Consider the following 8,108-nt stretch of genomic DNA (forward strand, 5'->3'; position numbering starts at 1 on the left):
ATAATTTGGATTTTTCACTGTGAAATACACTCCGGCAATTTATGTTAATAATCCATAGTAAAAATCATCACATGGAAACATCCTGCAGTCACTGAAAGAAAGCTTTGCTCCTTTCCAAGTAATACACTTGATAATGTTTCACTTGCAAAAAAAAAAAAACCAAAAAAACCCTAATAACTTTTTTAATAACAATCTGAGGGAACTTTCAGCTGAGGGATCTCTGGGAGAACACTCAGACTCCAAGAACAGGGGGCTTGGGTTAGAAAAATTATTACCAGAGTTGAACATTATAAAACTGACATAGTTTCTAGAAAAGGTTGTAAACAAATTTATTAGGACCTTTCTTCCGAGAAATACATTAAAAACAATCAAAGTTAAAAAAAAAATTAAGTTGGCCACTGAGAAATGTGTCTAGACAAAGCTTCCATTATATGATTTAACAATCCCTGGCAAATGCTGCTTAAAGATAAAATTGGATTCCTGTCCAGAATATTAATACTTTTATTGCAGAAATATGTGTATTTTAGAGATAAAAGTACATATTCACGGACAGATAGATGATGAACATTGAAAATGGCCTGGAACACAGTTTGTTTTATCAGTGTTTCTCTCTCTGTCAAACAAGTAAATCAATGTTTTTCAGGTGGAGGCTTCTGATGAGAAGGAAGATTTTCTCATTTTCAGACAAGGGCTTCTGTATTTCCATTTCAACCACTGTCAACACACATTGGTGAGTAGTTCCTGTGGCTGACACAAACAACTTTTGATTACAGAATCAGGAACAGCACTCACAACTTTCCATTTCCAAACAACTCCACATAAATAGTTTGTAAGCTGAAGTTTGGGCAGAGCCAGAGCAAGCTCAGGAATACAGATATCAGCTTTATTGTGTTTGACTCATCTCAGTGCAGGAGCCTGCTGGAAATAAAAATGTGACATTTTTCCAACATGACAGGAGAGAATTTTGAGATGTTTTCCTAAGCCAGACAAAAGGAAGGCACTGAGCATGAGATCAGCTCCTGTCTTTTTTCCAAGGAGGAACGAGTTGCTGTTTCACTGGCAGCCAGCTCCAAGCAGCTCCGTGCTCCACGTGGAGAACTGAGCCTCGTGCAGAGCACAGCAAATGCCTGTCTGCACTCTCCAGGAATCCTGGGTCTTACAGAAAAATTCACCTGGTTTCATAGAAACAGAATGGTTTGGGTTGGAAGGAGCTCAAAGCTCATCCAGTTCCATCTGCTGCCATGGGCAGGGACACCTTCTGTTGGAACCCTGGATGTTGGAAATTTCAGACTTTCTGTGCTGCCAGGCACTGACCCCCAAGAGAACTCTGCATTGACCTGAGGCCGTGGAGAAGGCTTCCAAAATGGAATGACAGAACTGGGATTGTGGGTGTGGAGTTTGGATAGAAGTGTGTGATATCACATGGTGGAAAACTTAGGGTTTAAGGTTTTAGAATATAGTAATATATATAAAGCAAGATGGAGGTTTTAGGGTGGAGGCTGGTCCTTCTTCTTCACCTTCTTCTTGACCTTCTTCTCCATGGGTTTGGGTGGTTTTGTCTAATTGGATAAAAAAGTCTACATGGCAGGGCACAGGTGGTTGGTTATTGGGTTAAAAGTAAAAATAATTTAGGTGTCATTTCTTAATTGGACAGTTTATCCTTAAAAGGCCTTGTAGAGAGAGAGATGGGGCTCCATTTTTGGTTTGTTGGAGTGAAGTGCTGCAGAACTCAGGGTTTGTGAGACTGTGACAGTGATAAGAACTAATAAACATCTGAGTCCAAACAAGAAATACCATCTCACACATTTAATCCTGACCTTGGCAGAAGAAAAGAAGCAAAGAATCCACTGTCCCAGGCTGCTCCAAGCCCCAGTGTCCAGCCTGTCCCTGGACACTTCCAGGGATCCAGAGGAAGCCACAGCTGCTCTGGGCACCCTGTGCCAGGGACTCCCACCCTCACAGAGCAGGATTTACAGAAGATCCAGCAAGTGGCTGAGTTTGTGAGTTTGTCCCCAGGGGAAGATCACACCTCATTTTGGAGAAGCCAATTTGAGCTGCTTCAGTCATTTGTGAGCTACAAGGTTAAACAGAATTATTTGGGATTTACCAGAAGGAACTGGACCTACCATGGCAACCCAGCTGGAAGGTGTGGAGCTGCCACCCCATCATCTCCCCTGAGATGGAACTGAAGTCTCCATTGAAAGGCAGAGGAGAGCAAAGGTTTTGTCCCAAGGCACAGCGATAAAGTCTTTTAAAAGATTCTTTAGGAAACCATCCTGCTGGTAGGAAAGCCTACCAGAGTTTGCAGTGAGAAATCCATTTAGAAATCCAGTTTTGGAGAGCAGACAAGGAGGGATAATGGTACCACTTGCCCCCAGACCCTGCCAGTGCTGCACAATTCCTGAGCAGGGTTTGCCAACAGCTTGGATCAATCCCATGTCAGCTTCTTGCACTACACACAGCATCCTGGGCACCCTCCCATCCCTTCCTAACTTGGTCTTCCAAGGGCTCAGATGGATAAAATTTGGGTAGAGAGTTGATGGGATGGTTTTTTATTCCATTCAGAAATTCACATTTTATACATCGGAGGCCATTTCTGTGAATCCTGCCCAGTTCTTTGTTCCCACAATCTCATTTTCCTTGTTGCTTCAAACACTCCATATTCCAGTAAACCAGTTTTTCAAACCTTCTAACAGGTGCTAGTACATCATGTTCCCTCTCTCTGTCATTTCTCATTGTCATCTCGTATCGTTCATCAAAGCATGAGAGGGAACATTGTCTGCAGGCTGAGGAAATCATCCAATCTAACCCTGCCCCAGCTAACGTGTCACTTTTGGCCTCAGGAAAATCACATCATCAGGAGGTGAGGGAAGTGGCCTGGCATTCCGAGTTTCTCAATTTCTGAATGCCTGTCACACTTTAAAAAGCTGGCCTTAGCTCAGCTGCCTCCCCCTTGCAAATGGAGATCCTGAAACCTCCCTGGATCACAAGAGAGAGTTAATGTTTGTTCAGTGCTTTCAAAATGTTAAGTGCAACCTGAGTGCTGGGCCTTATTACCAGGAATAATGGATGTTTGCAACTCCAGCCTGCACTCTTCTGTGTCATCATTATTTGGCTTCTAATAAGGAACAGCTTTACCAGAACACAGTCCCAGAAAACATCTTTGGAAAATGCTTTTTATTTTCATTGTGAGCTTGAACACAGATTTCAGATCACAGATGTGTTGGGGTTGATATAGTTAAACTTTACTGCCTCTCTGGGAATGATTCATCCCCGACTTGTTACATCCAGCTTTTTGCTTTGTCAGTTATATTTGAATTTGTCTGAGAGTTTTATAAATTGAGTTCATAATCTCATTTTGAGTGTAGATATCAAATATATGAAAAATGTACCAGTAAACACCAACAGAAAAACCTGACAACAACACAAACCCTTGCACTGCTGGTTATTCACAGGTGTTGCAAAGAGAAGCGGGTTGCCACAACAGTGAACTCTGAGCTGATTTGTATTTTAGATTAATTTGTACAACCCTTTCCCTGAACTGCTTTGGGCTTGACTGTAAAATTTGCGAAGATATTCCTGACTCTGTTGCTATTTACAAGAATTAAAGCCCAGATTCTGCAAGGAACTGCTGAAAATTAACTTTTGTGTGCTTCTGGAGTTAACAACATGACACTCATATGAGTGAGGTTATCTTCCTCCTGTTAGGAAGTACTTTCACTGGGAATAAAAAAGTTTATTTAGATTTGATGAAATTTCTGGCTGCAGAGAGTTGGAGAAACCTGCAATTGGCAAGAGGATTTCAGCTGCCTCAGTCCTGCAGGAATGAACATCCTGGGAAGGGTGAGGGAGTAAAAAAAAAAAACCTGTAGGGAAGGAGCTCATGAGTCAATGCCCAAGACATCACATAAAATGTCCTGATGGTGATGCCTGAGATGGTTCTGACAAAAGATCTGCTCTTTATGTAAATGGTGTTTATTCAGAGCACACAGTGCTAGCACTGACCCACCATAAATCTCCCTGAAGAATGCAGAACCTCACACTCTGGCATGGTCAGAAATCAGATTTCCCCCTTTTGTAGACATGAAGCTGCTTCCATTTATTGTGGCATTGTAAAGCACTTTTTATTACAGAGCACAGGATGAAACACCAGGGTATAAATGAAGCTGTATCCATAATAATCCCATCCTTCCAAAACCCACACCACTGTGGGAACCCCTGTGCATTTGTAAAGAGTACCTGGGAGATGTTCACACATCTGCATCCAAACATCCAACCCCTCTGAAGATTCCTTGTTTTCTATCATTTCCAGCAGCACAGTGTGAAGGAACATAATTTATGAAATAATCCTTTTCATTATGTACAGCCAAGCTCCATTTTTTAGGCTAAAACATAAACAGTTTAATAAAATAATATTGCTTAATAAATTAGTGTCTTCAGCTCCTTTCTGGACTTCTCTCTGAAAGAAATAATTAATCACCCTCTAAATCCCTAATAGCCCCATAATCTCTGAATATAAAAATTCAAATGCTGGGAGGCAGAAACTGCTGATGGAGGCAGCAGCACGGAAGGAGAGATGCTCTCTTTAACCCTTCTCAAAGAGCCTAAAGCAGTGCAATGACTGCAGTGCACATGCCAGGAGCTAAATAAATTCAAATGTTGGCTTTGAACCCTTCTGCTGGCAAATGCAGCCCTGCATGCAGCACGTTGGGCATCCCAAATGTCATCCTGCTGGAATAAAGCTGAAGACACACCCAGAGATAATCAAAATGCTTCTATGAAAGTGAGAGGAAGAGGAAAGATCACTGAGCAAAAAACCACAGAACTTCCATCCAGCTTTGTCAAACTTTGCCCAGGTTTGTGAATGCCACACCTTGGCTGACAGAAGGCAGCAGGGATGTCAAAGGAAATGCAGTTTTGGCTTATTAATTCTCCCTGAAAGTGGTTCACTTTCACCTGCTACAGCCCCCAAAGCTATTCAGACATTTAACAGCTCTCTGCTAAGCCAAGGCTGAAGTCATTTTTGTAACACAAACTCATAAATTTATTTCCGTTCTGATTCATTGCAATACATTGTAAACCAGAGCATTTATTAAAAGCCTCTTCCCACCAGGTGTAAAAACTTCTTATTTTGTGAACACCCAAACATAGAACATGCAGCCAGTCACAGACACAGAGGTCATTGACCCTCATGGAAATGACAGCAAAAATAGATGATCAGCAGCTGGAGTGGAAGCCATAACATTTCCAACAGAATATCTTTAGTGCAAACAGAAAAGCCAAAAAGTGATTACATTATTTTTTTTATAAGTCCACCCATCTCCTCCTGGGAGGAATATTTCCAAGAAGAATTTGCACTGTGGGTGTACAACAACTGCTTTTGTGTTTTGTCTGAAAATGCTGAATTTACCTACAAGGCCTGTCAGTGAAAAGAAATGACTACAAAAACTTGTGATATTTAACTGAGATGGAACAAACATTCCCCTGGTGTAGTCATCTGCAATAACCATGAAACAAATCTTGATCATATTTGTACATTGATGGAATATCTCTTTTTTATTGCAAATCTGTCTCAAGCAGGGCAGCAGCTCTGTTTCCATTCATCCTTTTGAAAAGATGCTGTGACAAGAATTTCAAACACCATTCATGGCCAAATACTGCATTTGGATTTCTTGGAACTAAGAAATGAAAAGGAATGCTCCTTTGCTCCAAGAGAAGTGTCTCCAATTCCGTGTGATGCATTAAAAACATCAGATGAGAACCCCAAGAGCTGACATAAGGATGTGATAAAACTTTCAGGTTTTATGGAAAGAAGCATTTTTCAGTTTCCTCTTAATAAATGAAAAACCCACATGCACAGTGCAAAGAAATATATTATGTCTAAGCATGTAAAATATGTCAGCTTGAACATTTTACAGTTTAATGAAAAATGGTTTTTTCAGGACAGTTTATATTACGTTTGCTGGAGAAAAAATAAAAACCTTTTATTTTCTCCATATCACAGTCCAAAAATTACCATTTTTTTCCTAGCTGTAAAACCCCAGCATTGGGATATTTATGCATTGTGAATTAGAAGCATTTTTTACTGGCTATCAAAATTTTAATAGCATTAGCTCTACTTGTAACACATTTTCATTAAAATGAGAATGTGGAAAGCAGTAAAATGAATATAGACCCTCATCAGTAGCAGTGAGGCTTTATGGTGGTCACGGGATCAGCTGGGTTATATTTGTTACAGATCTTGGTCAGACAACAGGACAAACCCCTTCTCTTTCACTGACATCAACATTAAATTCTGCTATTGAATGGATTTAATATGTAGAAGTTATAAGTAATTCTTTAACTTTCATTTTATTGAACCTGCTGCTTCCTGCCTTAGGCTTGTACTTGATCTTTGGTGTCCATAAAATTCCCATTTAGTGCAGATATAGAGGTAAGCTGGGACTAAGGAGTGCCAAATTTTGGGGGAATTTAATTTAACTCTTGGTTAACACCTGAAGAAAGCTTGGCAGCAGCACATTTCTCATGAAGGGAAACACGAGTGCTCCCTTGGCCTCCCTCAAAACAGAAACAAACACACTTCAGCTTTGAACCTTGAGGCCCAGAAAGGACAGACTGCAGCAATAACTCATTTATTAACTAATACAGGTTTAAATTAACATCAGTGTGCTGCTTTGTGTCCCCTCTCACACCGCGGACCTGCAAAGCCACCACGGTTCCACGGAAGTGATTCCTGGTTATCAGTGATGTAAAAGTCAATCAGCTTCCAGATTTACAGATTGTTCCAGTAATAGCCTCAAAAATCCCTAAAGCACCTGAGGCCTAAACAGCTCTGGCAGTTTTGCTGCATGTATTTAGGAGTACCACAAAAATAACTCGCCAGTTGTATAAAAGGGTGTAATATTCATAGCTGGAAATAAATATTATTGCTTTTCCCTTTCCCTGCTGTGGAAAACCAAAGGTGACAACAGGCACAGAGGGAACACATCCAGTATCCCAGTCAATTCACTTTGATTTCCCCTTATGAAAATAAAGGTGTGAAATCAAAGAGCTCCCTTGTAAGTTGTCTTTGGGAAGGCTCTAAATCATTGATCCATTAGAGCAGGATAACGAGGACAAGCCATGGCTTTGAAAACCCTTTGATGTCCTCACTCCTGGGCAGGATGAGCAAAGATGCAGCAGCTGGCTCATCACAACCTCCTGGGATTCTGCAGGACAGCTACAACAAAACCTGGATGAGTTTGAACATGCTGGTGATGTCCTGGGAAGCCAATCCCAAGGGTGGGAAAAGGGGAGGTAAAAGGAAAGAGGAGCAGACTCGTTCAGGGGTCTGAGTGCTTATCTCAAAACCTGACAGCAAAATGCTGCTGCAGAAACTGCTCCTTTGCCATCCACACTACACAAGAAAATAAGGAGAAAAAAGATTCAACCCTGGATACATCTTAATCCTTAAATTTGTGCTAAAGGGCTTCCCCTTTGGCAGAGCACTAATCCTACCAAGTGACAGCCAGTCACTCATTTCACTTCTCTTTATTCCTATTAAGTGTTAACCCTCTGCTGTTCCTTGACTTTTACACACTTTATCTTCTGTTTCCTAAAGGCTTAAAAAAATATAAAAAATTAAATCACAGTCCTGGATGTCTCCAAGACTACAGGGACTGGGAACAGGAAGTTCACTTCCCTTGCTTGTTGTTTTGTAATCATTTATTCCATACTTAATTAGCCAGGAGATGCGAGATTTGGACAAGATTTTGGGCTTGGGTCTAGAAACCAGAAAGTTTACAATCTTTAAACCCTGTTCAACCTGGCCTTGGACACTGCCAGGGATCCAGGGGCAGCTTCTCTGGGTACTCTGTGCAAAGGCCTGACAGCCAGGAATTCCTAATTCCCAGTATCCCATCCAGCCCTGCCCTCTGGCAGTGGAGCCATTCCCTGTGTCCTGTCCCTCCATGCCTTGTCCCCAGTCCCTCCCCAGCTCTCCTGGAGCCCCTTCAGGCCCTGGCAGGGCTCTGAGCTCTCCCTGGAGCTGCTCCTCTCCAGGTGAGCATTCCCAGCTCTCCAGCCCAGCTCCAGAGGGGCTCCAGCCCTTGGTGTGCATCCATGGCCTG

The sequence above is a fragment of the Passer domesticus genome, chromosome 8 (genome assembly GCF_036417665.1).
Source record: "Passer domesticus isolate bPasDom1 chromosome 8, bPasDom1.hap1, whole genome shotgun sequence".
Lineage (NCBI taxonomy): Eukaryota > Metazoa > Chordata > Aves > Passeriformes > Passeridae > Passer > Passer domesticus.